At 39.2% G+C, this 18421-nt stretch overlaps 1 non-coding gene across 1 annotated transcript; it reads right to left on the minus strand.

Annotated features, from left to right (window-relative positions):
* Window positions 1-1038: 1038 nt before the first annotated feature.
* On the minus strand, window positions 1039-1112 carry TRNAD-AUC (transfer RNA aspartic acid (anticodon AUC)). The gene has a single exon. It is a non-coding gene; the product is annotated as a tRNA-Asp (tRNA).
* Window positions 1113-18421: the final 17309 nt, after the last annotated feature.

An 18421-nucleotide genomic window follows, 5' to 3' on the forward strand; every position in this document is an offset into this window, starting at 1 on the left:
AAGTGTTTTAAGACATGGTTTCTTGTTTTGAGAAATTCCTTTTTGTACAAAGGAGATAGACACATGAACCAACAATTTTATTTCAAAGCCCTAACAGGACTATTGATCATGGTGTTTCTGGTTTAGAGAAAGAACTTGATGGAAACCCAATAGTTCTATCTCAACACTTGCTATTTAAATTTTCTTCTTGTCATTCTTCCAAATACTTTCTCTCAGCACATTTAGTCTTTCAGATATTTTACAGTCAGCATTTTAGAGACAGCTTCCTTTTTAATTTGGACCTTGGCACTTTAAAAATAGGACTTGATCAAGGAAAGCGCTACAGTTCCTTTCCCAATCTGGAAGTGCCTAAGACTGCCCTCTTAATAATACTTCATGTCTGTTGTAGCGCTTAAGAGCTTTCCAAGTGCCTTCTTATACTTTATCCTAATTAACCCTTTTAGTTGCTTAATATGATAGGCTGGAAAGTATTCCTACTGCCATTTTTATTAGTGCTACAGAAGCAATACATGTGGAGGACAGAGAACCCCCCCCCAGCAATACAGACAGTTACAAAATTAAGAAAATTACTGCTTCTTTATCCTTTTCCACACCACTTCTTGGACAACCATTTTCAATTGTTTCTCTTTTCACTTCTGGTATTTATCTCTGTAACTCCAAATAATCATGTCTGGTCATTTCTTGATTTATCAGCCTTAGGTAGAATCTAAATTGATTCCTTTCTGTGAAATTGAGAAATATATCTTATTTGTATTACCTTCCTCTTTCCTTCAAATTTTTGTTAGTTATATATTTATTTTTAGTTCTTTCATTACGTATCTTTATAATATTAAATAACATTGTGCTTATATCTATATTTCTTCATATCTCAACTTTAGAAAATACATATGAAAAAGAAAAAAATAAAATATATATGTATTAACTCCATTTGTGGCAGATGAAGAATTTTTACTCTTATGCTTTCCTTCAACTCATCTGTTCTCCTATTCCTAACTTCTTTTTTCTTTTAGGGGGGTGCAGTTATTTATTTATTTATGGAGGAGGTACTGGGGATTGAACCCAGGACCTTATGCATGATAATCATATGCTCTACCACTTGAGCTATACCTTCCCCCTATTCCTAACTTCTGTCAGCTCTACCATTAGTTTAATACTGTTAAGGTTTAAAATTTTAACCTTCTATCCTGTAACTATAAGTCTTACATGCTTTGTTTATAGGTTGATTAAAAAATAAAACAATATTCATGTTAATATGATTATGAAAGTATGATATACTCCAGGTCTAATTAGTGATTAGTTCCACAAAGTAGAAAATGTAGTCTTGTTACTAAACCTATATAATTTAAAGGAGAATGTTTCAAGCATCAAAGTCAAATGAGTCTTAGATAATATTGCTTGTCCAAAATTAGACTGTCAGGCTCCAGTTTGCATCACATTTGGATCTATGGCTTTTTTATACAGCTTTTTGTTTTTCCTGAAACTTTAAATTGCCTAACTCTTTCCCTATGCCATTGATTCACTGTACAGCCATGTCTCAGCTGTAATGAGTGTTAACGTCTAATAGCTCACAGCTGGCCACTTTTCCAGAGAATTGCCCTGGGCCTAGTGGAAGCTGCTTTTCTGGGGAAGTTACCCATTCCCACACAGGCCTGTGGCTGAATGACTGATGCAGGGGTCAGCCGACCAGCTTGCCTCAAGATGGGACCCATTGTCTGGTGCAATTTGTGTTCCCCTTTTCCCTATGGAGTCAGTGTACAGCTCATACTCAGCAGAGCCACATTCTTGCTTAGCTTTTTTCTTGCTCTTTATAGTTTCCCTCATCCCCTTTCCCCCAAGAGCACTTTCTTAATAAATCACTTATAAAAGAATCTTCATCTTAGGCTCCGCTAGTATTATCAGCTAAAGGTTTTCCCTCTCTAGAATTCTATTTTGAAGTCCTAACCCCCAGTGTGATGGTATTAGGAGGCAGGGCCTTTGGGAGGTAATTAGGTTTAGATGAGGTCATGAGTTTGGAGCCCTCATGAGGGTATTAGTGTCCTTTTAAGAAGAGGAAAAGACCAGAGTCCTTCCTCTCTCTCCATGAAAATACACCAAGAAAGGCATGTGAGCACATAGCAAGAAGTCTTCTGTCTGCATGCCAGGAAGAGGGCTCTCACCAGACACCAAATCTGCTGGCACCTCAATCTCAAACTTCCCAGGCTCCAGAACTGTAAGGGATAAGTGTCTGTTGTTTGTCACCCAGTCTATGATATTTTGTAATAGCAGCCCAAGCTGAGGAAGACAGCCAGGAAACCCAACCTAAGACACTTGTTGATAGAAGATTACAAGTCTTCATCAAATCACTAATGATTATATAGTTGTTGTTGTTTTTTTTACCTTTTTTCCTTTTTTAAAGGAAACCACTTTCTTTTTTGAATACATTTTTCTTCAAATCCTCTGACTTCCTGATGAAACTTGCTCTCTAGATTTATTGTGCACCTAAAATATTGAAATTTCTTTGATTATCTCACTTTTGGATTAGAGCCCCTAATATTTGTATCATATGTCTCTTTTTTGGGTTCCTTTTTGTGTTAACAACATGCAATAAAATTTAAGGCAGTTGTCACAAAAGTTGGACAGGGGGCTAATTTTATGAGTCATAACAAGTCTGAAAATCTGTTTTCACTAATTTTATGATTGACAGTTTGGCCCAACATATAATTCTTGTTTCAAAATAATTTCCCTTCATTCTTTTAAAGGCAATTCTGCATTATATTCTAGTTTCTAAGATTTTTCAGCAGAAAATTCCAATGTCAATCTGATTCTTTGGTGAGGGGAGGGAGGTGCATGAGGGATAGGTAAGAAATCTATTATTTGTCCCTGAAGTTTTTAGCATTTTTTTTTCCCTTTGGGTTTTCTGAGATTCCATCTGTTTGGACACTCAATGGACTTTTTCAATCTGACAACTTCAGTCTTTCTCCAGCTCTGGGAAATTATCTTGAATTGTTTCTTTGATTGTTAAACCTCCTTTTTTTCCTCTATTCTTTTTCTGGAATTCCTATTAGATGCACAATGGCTCTCCTAGATTTATCTTCTGTATTTCTCTCAGTCTTCCCCCTCCCCTTTTTTGAAGTTATGCTCTACTTTCTGGGAGGTTTTTACAACTGTACCTTCATTTTGGTTCCCCTCTTTGGGGCTGGATTTTTTTTCCCCTTAAATATGAGACATCTTTGTCTTTCCATTTATATTTATGAATAAAGTACTAGATTATTATTGTAAGAACCTGGTATGACAGTCTCTGCTAGTCTCTCTGGGTGTGTGGGTTTCATGGAGAGGGAGAAAACGTCTGTTTCAATAGTGGATGTTTAGTGAATCATGCTTATTGTCATCCTCAGGTCACTTTTGCTCTCACACCTGCTCCCTCTCGGTGTGGAGCCTCTCCTGGTCTTTTAGGGGAGGAATGACTCTCACTCCTGTCTCTGTTTCAATCTCCTGTGGGGGTCCTGGGCCATGACTTCCTCTCCCAACATGAGTCATTTCAAAGTCTTCAGTTCTAGTTGTGTCCCCTCTCGTACATCTTTATTGCTGATCTATGGAATGTCTGGGAGGAGACTGAGGTCAGCGCATCTACATTGTCTGCCCTCCTGAACCAAAACTCCATCATCGCCATTTTCTGGTTCCTGAAACACAGAGGGATTAAATGCTTTGTCAAATGACTAGTGAGCTGTGGAGGTGAAGGCAGGAATCCCAGTTTTCTGTCACCCAGTCTGATGTTATTTCCGTTTCTCTGTACCTCTTTACCACATCTTGTCCTCTCAGTTCTTATCAGTGGAATTCAAGACAGTTGAGCAGGAATGTTTACAAGCAGATTTTTGAGCATGTACCTCATTAGAGCCAGATGTGAGGACAGATAATGCATTTGTATTTGCTTTGAATGTTTTCCCCAAGTCAGTGTTGCTCTCACTCTCATCTTTGGCTTTCACAGAAACATCAGAGGTAAACAGATTTGGAAAGTTTTTAGTTTTAAAACCTAGTGTAAGTCACTTTCAGTAAGAGTTTTAAAATAAATTAGTTGACTGGGGTGGGGGAAAGCACTTTTAGAAATTTTCATTATAACCTGTGAACATCACATTTATTAGTGCCTAGTTTGGTTCCAGTTTTGAAGCCTGGTGGTGTGAGGGGTGAAGGAAAGATGTATAAATTACTTTTGTCTACTCTGGAGTCAAAACCCTCAACCTTAGCCTCATTCAGACCCACCTGTATTTTCTCTCTTGTTGCCAGCTTTTGTATTCTTTAACCATTGTTTTAACAATCTGGTAGCATGGAACTATGGCTGTTACACACATAAGGCCTGTTAAGCAAGGCGAATTAAAATTTAATTTCTCACCTTCATTTTCTGAAAACCATAGTCAATATTACCAGAGAGAAATAGGTGCAAAGTAGGGATTTCCTTTTAAAATTAGGAAATCTGAGGGGAGAGGGAAACAACTAACTCATTCAGTGAGCAAGTGTCCATTGAGTATCTCCTACTGTATTCAGGCATTGTTGGAAGTTTGGGATGAAAACAGATACAATGGTGAGCATCTTGGCGTGGAGGCAGGCCACGACCAGATAACAGAAATAATAAATTGTTAAAAGCACCACAAGGGGAAAGTTCACATACAGGCAGGGAAGACTTTTCTGAAGGCCTTGAGATGGGTTCTTAATGTATGAGAGCAAGCTCAAAAGGGAAGAGAATTTTAGGCAGAGGGACTGGAAGGTAGAAGGGCTGCATTATAGGAGAGGGTGTGGTACAGATTGAAAAAAGCCAGGCAGCTATAGGTGCAGACAGAGTGAAGATCACAAGGGCCTGCACCTTGGGCACCATGGAAAGGCATGGAAGGGGAGGTCTGACTGGATTTGTGTTCAGGAAAACCATTCTATGTGTATTGTGAGGCACAACCTGGAGACCCAGGAGGTCAGCTAAGAAGACCACATTGGTAGCCCAAGTGAAAAAATGGTGCTAACTTGGGCAAAGGTCTTATAGTGGAGATAAAGAAAAATGGATATATACAAGAGATATTGAGAAAGTACAATTTGGGGGATTAGTGGTGGACTAAATACAGAGAGTGAAAGAGAGCATCTGTATGTCAAGGACAGCTGGTCTCTCCCAGGTGGGTGGACACTGGAGCAAACACTATATTCTGGGAATATGATCCTTGAGATGGGTTTGAGAACGAGCTCTAGATCAACAGTTAAAGATGAGAAATGGCCCTTAAGGTGAGGGAAAAGATGGAAATGAAAGATACGGGAGTGATATAACCCAGGACACAGTGAAGGTGGAACAGCATGAGGAAAGGATTAAGGTATGTGGGAGGAGAAAAATGTGAGCTAGAAGCTAGAAAAGATAGAAAGATAGGTTGCGGCTAGATTGTCTAGAGCTGTGAATACTAAGTAAAGAGTTTGGGCTTTATCCTCTAGATAGTGGGCTGAGGAGATGAAGAAGATGAAAGGAAATGGAGTCATGACTCCAAGTTTTCAAGCTTGGGTGGATAGGAGGCTGTTGGCCTATTATCAAGAACAGAGAAGCCAACAAAAGCACGTGAGTTAGAGGGGCTAATAGGACTTCCAAGGAGAAATATTTACCAGGGATTTGAAAATATATGACTTGAAGTTCAGGGCTGGAGATGTGGATTTGGAAGTCACCTCCAAATAGTGAAAGCTGGGAAAAGGGGAGAGTTGATGAGATCACCAAGGAAATCAGAGTAAGGATTTTAGAAGATAGGCCCAGAGTGAGACCCTTAGGAAATGTATGATTCAAAGGGCATAAAGAAGAAATGTTGTCAATGACAGGGGCGGAGAAGAAGCTATCAGAGAGGGGGGGAATAAATGAGAGGAATGTGACATCTGGGAAAGCAGAGGTACTGAGAATTGTAGGAGGAACAGAGGGGTTAATAGTGTTAAATTTCCTACTCTTTGAGCCATAAATTAATACTGAGAGACCTGGGGAAAGCTCATTAGGCTTGAGGAAGAGAAACAGAAAATACATAACCAAAAAGAACTGTAGGGAGAGAGGGGCAGGCTCAGGAAATGCTTGCTGATCAAAAGAAGGCTGAAAAGTGAATCGACCTCACCATACCAGGAAAGCTCTTGGTGGTACCTCTAGAGTTTTAATTGACATCTGTGCATCTTCCATTGTTTTCCATTTTGTTCTGAAGACCATCAGATAAGGCAGCTGGAATGATTATTCACCCCTAGATCTCTTCTGGTCACTGATATTCAATGTAGAGTTATTTTAAAGCATTTAACCCACTTGCTCAGCTTCCATTTTAGGGCTGCACGAATGACTGGTTGGGCTCCCAGTCTCGATGGAGTTGACCTACTGATGCCTGCCGCTTCCTCCCACACACACTCCCTGGGGAGCACAGAAAACAGTCAGGGGGCCCAAGGTAGCTGTATAAGGAGGGCACACCTGACAGCTTGCATTCTTTTAGGGTAGATTACAGGAGGGAGGAAGGGAACTTTCAGAAGATATTACTAGATTTCTCTCAGTTTAACAGATACTTCTTGTGGAAAACTTATCCAAAGGACAAGGGTAAGTAGCTGGTTGCTTGTCAGTAGGTAATTTGGTGGCTGCACAAGCTGCAGAATGTATATAGCCATATAATTAAGACACAGTTATATTTCTCTATATTTTCTAGAAATGGAACTATGCAATGGAAATTAAAGAGCATGGTTCTGCTGCAACATCTCCCTGTCACTCCTAATCAAAGCACATCATTTCAGCTGCAAGTCCCTATGGAAAGAGGGTTTAAATCTTTGCTCTGCATCTCTTGGTATGACCCAGAGCATGTTACTTCACATTTCTATGTCTCAGATTCATCATCTAAAAGCAGGAAGTAATATGCTGATGACTCACAAATCTACATTTCAGCTGGGATCACTCTCCTAAGCTCTTTGTCCTTATGCTTGATTGCCTCTCAGACACTATGTAGGTGTTTCATGGACAACTCAAATTAATTTGTCCAAAACCAAACTTATCTCCACCTCCACCCCAAAAAAACAAAACATTGCTCTTCCGGCAGGGTTCTTAGGTTTCCAGCTAATCCCATAAGGCAAAAATTTAGACAGCATCCCTGACTTCATCTTACGCTTCACTCCGTTTTCAGTTCATCACCATGTCCTGTCAATGCTGTCTGCAAACTATCTCTCTATCCTCGCTTTCCCCATACTACTGATATCTTTCTGTCTAGACCTCTCACCTCCTGCCACTTGCCCTCTTATCTCTTATATTGCAACCTCACTGAGCTTCTTTTAGTCCCTGAGATGTGCCATGGACTTGCTTTCCACTTGGCCTTTCAAAAGGTGTTTCTGTTTGGCTGGAATGCTGTGGCTATATCACATCCCTTTCTTCTACTTAAATGCCATTTCCTTTGGGAGCCTTCCCTTATTCCCACCACCCTCTGGCCCAGGTTAGGATGGAGAGGTCCTTGCTCACCCTACATGAAGCTGAGTCTGTATGGGATGTTAGGTTTCCCCCCATACCTCAGGTTAGGAGCCCCTGCTCAGCAGTTCCATAATGTCAGGTACTGCCCCTACTATAGCACTTATCAAAGTGTATTCTGAAGACTTGCGTAATTGTTTATTTCCTTCCTACAACCTTAGCTCCTTAAAATAGGGATTGTATCCATCTTGTTCACCAGCACTCAATAGATATTTGGGGAAAGAAGAAAGGAAAAGGAAGATAGGGAAGAAATGAGCAAGAGAAGAATTGATGAAAAATAACTTGGTAAAAGGAATCTATCATTACGGCTATTCCAGGGACAAGAAGTTTCAGAAGGGGATTCTTGTATATTAAGACATCTTATCAGCTTGGAAGGGGATCTGGGGGCAGAGCATTCCCTGAACTTGGGATGGAGAGGCCTCTGCCCATCCTATACAAAGCTGAGGCTATGTGAGAAGCAAGGTTCCCTCTATACTTCCACTGGCTTGTGAGAGGGCTGTATACAGCCATTGACAATGTACTTTTGGGAAGTTGCTTAATTTCTTTGAGCTTTGATTTGCTTATATATAACATGAGGAGATTGGACAAGACCATCTCTAGGGTTTCTTCTGACTCCATCATGGTTTGATTTTATCTCATAACCCACCCTTTTTTCCTTAAGACTTTTGGATCTCATTTATTTCTTTTGGATTCTTGTCTCCCCACCCCCTCACCTAGGTTCATCAGTGGTGAAAAAAAGTGGTTGAAAAGTTTGGGGAAAGTAGACAGTATTATATATGTTACTGTTCTATACATTGGTCTTCTGTTTTCACAGGCTTTATTTGATCTTCCATATCATCTAGGATATTTTCAGAGTGGCCCAGATTCAGACCTAATTTTCAACTTGAGGATATTAGTTTCAGCCACACCATCTATTGGCAATTTGATTGACTTTTTTTTTTTAAAAGATTAGCTCTGGTCAGCAACTTAGGCCGAATGTCCTTATGCAGATGAATAATCAAAGACACACAGGTCTATCCTGGGTATCCTTCAAACCTCATTCAAAGACTTTAATGGACAGTGAGACTTCCCTTGGGATGAGGTTGTCTGGTGGCTCAGTCTTCCCAAGGTGCCATGTTAGCACAAGTCTATGAATTCTTCTTTCAGTTCTTGATATGGCTGGTTCCTTCTCATTGTTCATATCTCAGCTCAGATATCACCTCCTTGTGGGAGATTCCCTTGACTACTTGGTTAAATCAGTCCTCCTACTCCCCAGTTACTTTACCACATTGCTGTGTTTCATGATCACCATAGCATTTATCACTGCCTAAAATTATGGTGTTTATTTATGTGTTTAGTCTATGTTTTCTCCTTGATTAAAATGTAAGTTTTATGGAAGATGGGACTCTATCCATCTTGTTTGGTGCTATATACCCAGCAATGAGGACAGTGCATTCACAAAATAGATGCTTGAATAAATACCATAGTGAATGGATCCTTTGGGATGTAGCAGAGTTCACTCAATCCATTTATCCAGCAAACAATAAATGTCAGCACCTCCGTGGGATTACTGTGGAAAATGAGTGGATTAATTTAAGGTTTTTAACACTGGACTTGGTGGTCTCTTATGGGCTTTTCAATCTGATATTCTCTGCTTTTCAGTCACATTATATATCTTTTAGCTAGATAATACTATCTATATGGAAATTATATCAGCCTGTCTATACACATATATTTATATATGTATTTGTATATCCTATATACATATAGATATTTATGCATAATTATCTACCCTAAAAATTCCTAATATTTAAGATAAATAATGACTTACAGCAGGGTTTACCTACCTTTTTTTCAAGCTAAGAAATACTTTCTTCAAGTAAAAATCTTATGAAGAAACTTAATATATATGAGATAAAATGGAGTCCACTGGAAGAAGAAAGAATGTGGGGAGAAAGAAGGGAGTTTATAGCTCTGTCTGCTTCCGAGAATAACACCTTCTTCCTCATGACAGCTCCTGGAATATTTTGACTTTTACTGAATTGTAATGGTACTAAGTAATATTTTTTGAAAAAGTTTATTATGTACTAAGTACTTTACATGTATCATCTCATCTAATTCTCATAACAATCCTATGAAGTAGTTACATTATTGTTGTCTAATATATTGTACAATAGGCACATAAGAAGAACAAGGTTTAAAGAACTAAAAAAATAACCTTAGTCAATGTCTTCATGGTAGTCATTTTCCAAGATAGCTGCCAGTGATCCTACCTCCTGGTGTTAGTATCCTTATGTAGTCCCCTCTCACACTGGGTCAAGGCTGACCAGTGTGACCAGTAGAAAATGGCAGATGTGATAGTATGTCACTTCTAAGGCAAGATCATAAAGGCATTGTGGTCTCTGCCTTGCTCTCTCGGATCACCCACTCTAGGATAAGCCAGTTGCCATGTCATCAGAACACTCAAGCAGCCTGAGGAGCCCACAGGGAAGGAAACTGAGTCTCCCTGCCTGCAGCCTACACCATCTTGCCATGTGCGTGAGGTACCATGGCAGCAGATTTCCCATCCCCAGTCTAGCCTTCAGCTGACTGCAACCTCATGAGAGACCTTGTGCCAGAACCATCAAGTCAGAGAGCTCCCAAATTTCTGACCTACAGAAACTGTGAAAGATCAAAATGATTATTACTATTGTAAGGCAGACAGTTTGGGAGTGATTTGTTACACAGCATTAGATAACTGGTGTAGTGTTGTAGATGGTTCAATAGCAGAACCAGGGTTTTATCCCAGTTCTGACTCCAGAGCCCACGCTCTTAGCCATGAATGCTCTGTTTTCTTACACACTCATTTTTAACACAAAGTTAAAATAAAAGTTGTGCAAGCATCCTACAAACTCCATGTCACGGATGAAAAAAATGAGGCATAGACAGATTAAACAGTAAATTGGCAAATCCAAGATTTGACATCAGGTGATCTGATTTCTAGATCTGTGCTCTTTGTTACCATGCTAAGTAAACATCATAATCAGAACAGTCTTTTAGGAGAATTAATCTGGAGTTGGAATTCCAGATGGAATGGGAAGGAAAGAGCCTGGAAATGTGGTCCTTGACTGGAATAATTGAAGAGAATTGTTATTTGAGGGAAGTCAAGACCTCTGTCATGGAGAGTAACTATTAAACTATTTCTCAAAGTATCTTTGATTACTATTATTGGCTACTGAAGATTTGGATGGGCAGGTCATTGATCTTTAACAGTAAGATATTTCTCATATTACAATAATCTCTACTTAGTGGTCAGTATTCCAGAAGGAAAGTAACCATGATCTTTGTCCAACATGACCTCCCAAATGGTGGGAGTTGGGCCAGCTGAAAATTATTCTCAGCATTCATTATAGTATTTAATCTCTATTTTCCTGAAGCACTTCAATATTTATTTTTATATTAAAACATATACTACTGGTTTTAGAATAGAAAGTGGAATGGACCAAGATTTCCTGCCTTTGAGGTAAGCTAACAAATCAATGATAATTGAAATGAGGAAGCCTGGTGCAGGAAGAGAGAACTGATTGTGCTCTGTCCTTGGTAGAATTAGAGTCATTCATGCAGTATAGTGTCTGGAGAGTTCTAGTGAGTCATGCATTGCTAACTGTGGAAGAAAAATGTATTTTCTAAAGCTGTCTGTTATTACTCATGTCTTTCAGTGAGCATCAGCAGATGCTGGTACCCTGTTGACTGGTGATCTAATAGAAAGTTTCTCAGAGACAGGCAGATCTGATACAATTTCCCTCTAACTCTGATAAATTTGGCACAAGTCCTTTTATTTGGCTTGCAAGATGTTTGCATTAACATTGTGACTTATTTTTGGCTTGGTGTTAAAAGAATTGTTTAGTAACAAAAATAGAGCATTTGGATTTTGTGGCATCTGGGAGGAACGCTCTTACTGTATAATGAAACAACCAAACAAATGTCTTTTTCAGTGATTCATTCCTCATGTGAGAAAAATTTCTGTTTATATATATTCTCTCTACTGGATACATGAAGCTGTTTTGCCTTCAATATTTAGGCAGAATTTCTAGTGAGGGATTTCGGAACAATATCTGTAAATTATAAAGATAAGCTGCTCTGTAAAATAAGCAGTATTGAAACTATAGGATTGAATGTTAGGAACCACTTGGGTTCCATTCCTAAATGGGTCAGAGTTTGCGTATAACCTTGAGCTATTCACTTGATCTTTTTTAAACTGAGGTTTTCTGTCTGAAATAGTCAGAAAATTGCTTACCTATTTAGCCAAGGCAGAAACAATTTCCTGATAGGAAGATGACTCAGCAGCCTAGGGAGGCTGCATAACCTCTTGTCCTGGAAGTCTTCAGGGAGATGAAGGCAGCCAGCTGCCTGGATGGATTAGAGGATGGTGCTCGAAGACTGGAGACCAGACCACACAAATGAAGCCTGACCTTTAGGAACAGCAGAGACTCAGTCATGGAGGTCATGCTGTTTGCCAGTCACTGAGCTGGATCCTGGGAGATAATGGTGAACCAGACATACCCAAAGTTTCTGCCCTTCGGAAGTTATCTGTTGAGGCCGCTTTGTGCAGGTTTGAGATTCTGTTATTTTATTATCTGAATCTGAGTTTTTTGTTCTTTTTTTAAATATGGGCTCATGCAGGATTACTGTTCAAGAAATAGAATTGGGGGAGTCTTATGGGAGAGGAGTCTGCTATTGTATGTGGTGGTGTTAAAACAGGGCTTGACCCTTCAGCTCAGATGGGAGCCGTGGAGTCAAGTTGGCACTGCCTGTTTCCTGAGATGAGCGTGTGGGGGAGAGTTTTCAAATGCCTTGCGTGGACCTTCAGGTCAAAGTTAACAGGCCCTCCTCTTCACTGCCCTCGAGGGGCTTTTTACCAACCTGCTGATGCTCAACTTGAATGATGATTGATGGGGCCGCAGCAATTGAACAGTGGATTCTGAACACATGAGTTACTCCTATTCTGTGGTCAGGGGCAGGTTCACTGGTGGTGTATAGGCAGTATAATGGCATTGTTGGTCTTGCACCAAGATTTTGTTTATAGCTCACGTCTTACAAAGCACTGATTCTTCCCACCATAAGACATTTGAAATGCCCCTTCTCTTGCCATTGTGTGTGTTGCTTCTGCAGGGGAAACGCTGCCACAGGTGCCGAGATTAGGGAGGTAGAGAGCTGCAGCATCACACAGTAGGTCTTTTGAGCAGAAGTCAACTGTCTTGGGTATCTCAAGACTTTCAGTGTTACCGGCTCATCTGTTCTATTATAATTTTTAAATTGAAATGATTCAAAGCCTACCCTCCTTTGAGAGGTGTCCCAGAAGCCTTGTCATACCTCTCATGATTCATAAGGATTTACATTTCTTCAAGTCATCTCTGAATCAAAGTTTCTGCCTGATATCTTCATCATCACTCTCCTTATTACCCACTCACTGCATGCGGTGTCTACCTCCTACCCTCTGTTACACCCTGTTAGGAACTGCTTTCATATCCCAAAGCAGCACTGATCCAAGGCTTCAAGGGAGACCACATCACAGCCAACAACTTCAAACCAATGTTGCTTAATCCTGATCTTAGAAATCTTTGGGTTATTCTTGCTCAATAAATTTCTTGCTGGCTCTGTTCTCGGTTTTTCCCCCATCTTGTAGAACTCTCTTCTTGCTCCTAAAGCTCAACTTCCCTCTCACTGTGTTATTCTAAGCAATTTGATTCTTTCTTGACCCTAGCCCCAGACTCAGCTCTGGGCCTCATAACAAAAGGCTGGGAGAAATAATTCATTAAACTACTCAGCCAAACCCTGGTGCTCAAAGTAACTTGCAGGCTTCCCTTTAATAGGATCAAAGACTTAGGCGTGGCTTCCTTTCTCATGAGTCTCTTACACGGAAGGGAGTAGGTAGGTAGGAATTTATCTTCCCTCTGGGGTAGATGTGCCAGTTCAGTGCCCATAAGGAGGCAGAAGTAGTTTTCATTCCTACTACACAAGTATGGAGGCAGTCAGCATTTTGAAAAGCATATTGGTAGGAAACTAAGAGGTCCCCTGAAATCCACTGACAAAGATTCAGCACGTAAAGATGATGTCTTGGCCAATTTCATAAGCAAAGTCTACAAACTTAGCACCACAATCTCTGAAATAATAAGTGGGCATTCCCAACATGCCTGGCACAGGAGAAGATGGCATGAGGGACACACACAGCTGGTGTTTGGGACCTAAACAAGAGGGATCCAGTCTAGACTAAAATGATTCCTTCAGCCAAGCCCTCAGGGAAATTGAGATCAATATCATTCCTCCCTAGTCTTTGTTATTCACATGTAAGTGTATTTATATTTAATTTAGAATGAACTGTATCTCCTTCTCATTGTGGCTTCAGTCATTATCAACAAATAATGCTTGTCTTCGGAAAAAGGCTTGTCTCTGTATGGGTCTCACCTGTCAAGAGGGACTATCCCAGGTAGCAGCATCTTTACAGAATGCTGTCTTAACTAGGCTTATTTATAAAGACACAACCCTAAAGTAAGGCCTGAACTTTCTCTGCATCCAACAGTTTTTGGAAGGAAATATGATAAAGTATAGCGTTGTTTTTTTTTAAAACAAACAAATGTGTTTTCAGAACAACCGTATATTATCTTCCCTTTCCAGTGATGTATGAGAGTGTATATTATTTTTCTTCAATCATATAGAGTGTAAGCTCTTTAGATGAAACATAAGGAGGTATGTTGCTGGAATAATGATACATTGCATGGTCCTTTCCATAGGCAGTTCACCACATTACTGTTTGCTGTTTGCTTTATTCCAGGCCAGCATCTCTCTGCCGCTTTACCTTTTGCTAAAAGACTTTCCAGATTAGGTCAGGCCCACCAAGGATATTTTCCCTTTTAATTAACTTAGTGTCAACTGATTAGGAACCTAATCACAGTAGTGATATTCCAACGTATTCACTGGTCCTGTCCATACTCAAGAGAAAGGGATTATGCTAGACCTGTATACCAGGGTTGTGAGTTTGGGGGACCATCTTGAAATTCTACTTACCACAAATGCTGATTGTCTGATATGAGAGTTTTAAAAAAAAAGTCACATCTCACACCAGGAATCAAATATTAAACTGATACCAAGTCTTTATTCCATAGTGTCTTTGTATTTCCCCTAAAATTGGAAACATTGAACTGTTTTCTATATTTAGTACATAAGAGAAACTTCCCCAAAACTGTACATAAGAATACATTAGGAAAAGCCCACTCATATCCACCATCTGTAGAGCTGACACATCCTAAGCAATGATTTATAATTGTGAACTTGAAAAGTTTGGGAAATCCCGAATGCTAAATTAAGTCATTCAAACTATAAACTCAGAAGAGTATGCCCGTATTAGCCTGTTTATAAATACAGGCAAGTTAATTGGCATTTGCACTGTGTAAAGAAAGATGATTTACATGAGGAAATAACATTGCAAAGAACTCAGAAAGTGGTTGAAGTGGAGTTGTTGAGTTTGATGATGACAGCCACCAAAATCATGTCACTTATTCCCCTGGCTTTAGTTCCCACATAACAGAGCAATCTTCTCACTTGAATTTGGCTTTCAAGTCACCACACAAAGAATTACTGACCAGTGGGCATGGGAATTCCAATATTTTTGATGATTGTATTTCTCAATGAAAAATAATAGATGTTCCAGTTCATATATTATTCTTTTGTGAATTTGATTAATGTTAATTGGTCTATCTATCAATAGAACTGATCCTCCAGCCATAAAGTTGAGGACTAGACTCTAAATGAGATGACCAAGGACACTGTCATCCCCCAAGTCCCTGACTGGCTCCCAGCCTAGACGAGAGCTCTGAGTCAACTTTCTTTTACTGCCACATGTTGGATTGATAACATGCTTTGAGAAGGCAATGTCAATAACCTTAATGTTCTGAGCCAAAATCATCTGGTGGCTCAGGCTGACAACCTAAGCATGTTTTTCAGCTGTAATGAACACGTGGTTGTAGCAGTCACCACAGCAACAGTGTGGCTGGAACCCTCGGGAGTTTTCAGCTGAGGAATAAGGGCAGCTGTGAGGATGCCTTCAGCTGGAATTAACAGTGACTAACTTTTAGGGTTAGCCTGCTGGGAATCCTTTATGTTATTTCTTGTAAACAGAAATACACAGTGATTGTTCTTCAACATGAAACACTTCTCTTGACTTTCACTCAATACTACTCCTCTTTTTCCTCTTCTGGATTTTATAAATGCTAAGTAAATCTTCATAATAGGTGGGAGAAAGGTGAAGAACTTGTTTGGGGCTACAGGAAAACATGCACTTTATCTAATTTTCAATTCTACATTCCTGAATTTCCTCTTTGTTATCTACCTGCCAGGCTACTTCTTTCCAAACTGAAAGGAAGACAAAGTAAAATGCTAAGGGGAGTAGAAATGTGAACTTGAGGAGTTGTTTAGAATCTGTTCTATAAAGTTAGAGTCTTTTTAAAAACATTTTTTTCACACTATAGATATACCAATGCTAAAATCAAATTGATAAAACTTAAATTCAGGATCCAAAGACTGGGGAAAAAATCAGGAATGCTTTATCACACAGTTCAGACTTGTAGTCAGAATTTTCCATCATGGCCTATTATTGGGGGAAAAAAAAAGATAAACAAGGTAAGAATGTAAAGTGAGATGGTGCCTGCAGAATTATATAATAACAAGCAATTGTTTTTCACTAGATTAGTGTTTGGAAATACGTATGAAGTAAAATTGTTGCTGAAAAATATATTATGTTGGGCAGTTATATTTTTTATGCAGCATAAACATAATTATGATCTGGCTTAATAGAAAATAACTTTGTTTTTCCCCCAGCTTTGTTGAGGTAAAATTGGTAAATAAAAACTGTATATAATTCAGGTGTGCAGTGTGATGTTTGATATATGTACACATTGTGAAATGATTACCATAATCAAGCTAATTAACATATCCATCACTTCATATCCACCCTTTTTTGTGTGTCTGATGGGAACACTTAAGATCTACTCTCTTACAACACTGTAAATTAACTACAATTTTAAAGAAGGCTAAACAATTAAAAAAATAAAAAGATTATTATTAAAAAATATACTCTCCTAGCAAGTTTCAAGTATACAATAGTGTATTATTAACTATAGTCACCATGTTGTACGTGAGATTTCCAGAAATGAAATCAGAGTCTTAACCACTTGCTTATTGGTTGCATTTAGAAATCAGTCACAAAATCATTGCTTGGTTGTTAAGGTTGGATGAGATTGCAAGTATTACTTTGGTAAAGGTGAATAAAAATGCTTTACTGGTACTCTAGGAATCGTTTAAATTTTTAAAAACAACTTAAAGGAGGACAGGTCTGAGAATGAAAGTCAAGGACTTCTAGATACAGGGTTTACTGATGGTGTTTATCATATGCGGATAATAAGGTCACAGACTGAAATGAGGGGCCATCTTGGTGAAACAGACTGTGGCCAACAGGGTAGAGCCAAAGGTGGTGATGGTCTTGAGGTACTTGCGATTTAGAGCAAATAACTGACCCCTCAAACTGGAAAAAAATTTTTTCATAAATATGTGTAGACATTGCTGAGTTAAAGTCACATAGATTTCTTTGCATCAAACCTTCTCAGGGTCTACTTTGTGTGTTGTGAACTGAGTGTTTTTGTCTTCCCCAAATCCACAAATTGAAGTCCTCACTCTCAATACGATGGTATTTGGAGGTGGGACCTTTGGGAGGTAATTAGGTTTAGATGATGGCATAAGGATTGGGACCTCATGATGGAATTTGTGTTCTTATGAGAAAAAGAGGAGAGATCAGAGCTTTCTCCTTCCCTATCTGCCATGTGAGCATACAGTGAGAAAGCAGATGTCTGTAAGCAAGAAAGAGAGCCCTCACGAGGGAACTGAATTGGCTGACACCTTACCTTGGTCTTGGACTTCCCAGCTTCCAGAACTGTAAGAAATAATTTCCTGTTGTTTAAGCCCATCCAATCTATGATATTTTGTTATGGCATCCTGAGCTAAGACACTAATATTTACCGTTACTAACGTTTACAGGCTAACCTCAGAGATATTGTGGGTTTGGTTCCAGACCACTGCAATAAAGCAAACATTATAATAAAGCAAGTCAAAGAAATTTTTTGGCTTCCTAGTGCATATAAAAGTTAAACTATACTGTATACTGTAGTCTACTAAGTGAGCAATAGCATTATGTCTAAAAAAAGGATGTACATACCTTAATTAAAAAAATTTGTTTTGCTAAAAAATGCTAACCATCATCAGAGCCTTCAGCAAGTCATAATCTTTTTGTTGGTGAAGGGTCTTGCCTCAGTGTTGATGACTGCTGACTGATCAGGGTGGTGGTTGCTGAAGGTGGGGGTGCTGTGGCAATTTCTTAAAATAAGGCAACAAAACGTTTGCCACATCAATTAACTCTTCCTTTCATGAATGATATCTCTGTATCATATAGTATTGTTTGATAGCATTTTACCCACAGTAAACCTTTTCAAAATTGGAGTCAGTCCTGTTAGACCCTGCCACTGCTTTATCAACTAAGTTTGTGTAATATTCTAAATCCTTTGCTGTCATTTCAACAATCTTCACATCTTGGTTTAATTACCTGGCTGCATTTAACTGCAAAAGTGAGTCAGAAATAAATCTTTGGCTGGGTAGCCACTTCTCGGTGACAACTCTATAGCATTGAATAGAAAGAACACAAATGTTTGGTGTACCGTCAGCTACATTGATACTGATGGGAATCTTCCTAAAATGTATGATTCCTATTCCTGACTGATACATGGGATGTAATCTTTTCCTGAAAATTTAGTGAAATGTCTCCCAGGGTTTGTTCCTGGGTTAACCCAATCATGTGAAGTGATCCTAAAACTGAAACAAACAAGACAAAAGTTCTGTGGTCAGAAAAATTTAGGAAACCAGCATGCCGTCTTTCCCTCTTCGAAAATCATGGCAAGC

This window comes from Vicugna pacos, chromosome 14 (assembly GCF_048564905.1).
Source record: "Vicugna pacos chromosome 14, VicPac4, whole genome shotgun sequence".
Taxonomy (NCBI): Eukaryota; Metazoa; Chordata; class Mammalia; order Artiodactyla; family Camelidae; genus Vicugna; species Vicugna pacos.